This window comes from Sciurus carolinensis, chromosome 11 (assembly GCF_902686445.1).
Source record: "Sciurus carolinensis chromosome 11, mSciCar1.2, whole genome shotgun sequence".
Classification (NCBI taxonomy): Eukaryota; Metazoa; Chordata; class Mammalia; order Rodentia; family Sciuridae; genus Sciurus; species Sciurus carolinensis.
The window spans coordinates 124681857-124682627 of record NC_062223.1 but is presented as its reverse complement, the minus strand read 5'-3'; positions in this window follow the sequence as shown (position 1 = coordinate 124682627).

Genomic DNA, 771 nt, shown 5'->3' with positions numbered 1-771 from the left:
CGCCCTCGGTGTCGTGCTGAGCACGATCAGATGGGCCATTTCTCAGCCATGCTCACTGGGACTTGTTTTTTCCTATTTTGCCTCCCGGTCAGGGACTGATAGCTCTTGGTTTCTGTGCTCCTCTTTCTGCTCTGCCTGCACTTTGCGCCTCACTACCCTCCGGGGAAGCGAAAACAGCAATCCCAGACGTGATCAGCTCTACGTGACGATCCCGCCAGCCCGCAGCTGTCCCCGCAGCGCTTTCTAGCCTGAGAAGCAGTGGGTTCTAACAGAGACTGGAAAACTGGGGCAAGCTGGGGGGCATCAACTAACACCCCGTGTCCCCCTCATCTTGCTAATCTGAGTGCGAGCGCCCCCTTGGGAACCCAGGAGGTTTTTTAGGGAGGGACAATATTTGGCCCCAAACCAAATATTTTAGACTTCAGCTTCCTGTCCTCGTTCAGATTTCAGACTAATTATTGAGCCAGTCAGGTGCCTTTTCCCTACCCTCGACCCCCTACTCCCTGCAGTGACCGCGCTGTGGTCACCCCTGCTCTCCTTCTGGAGGCAAGCAGCCAGGCGGCAGTGAAGAGCTACCAGGCAGAAATTTCTGTGCACATAAAAACGAATGCCTCTAGCATGAAGATTTCAGGGTATATTTCCACCTATAAAAAGAAGATATTGAGATCCTTGTATAGGAGCCCAAGGGCAAACTTAGGAAGGGTGGAAAGGGAAGTATTCGCCTGAAAAATAAACTTGTTAATAAAACATAAAATAGGAATGTGTGCAAAT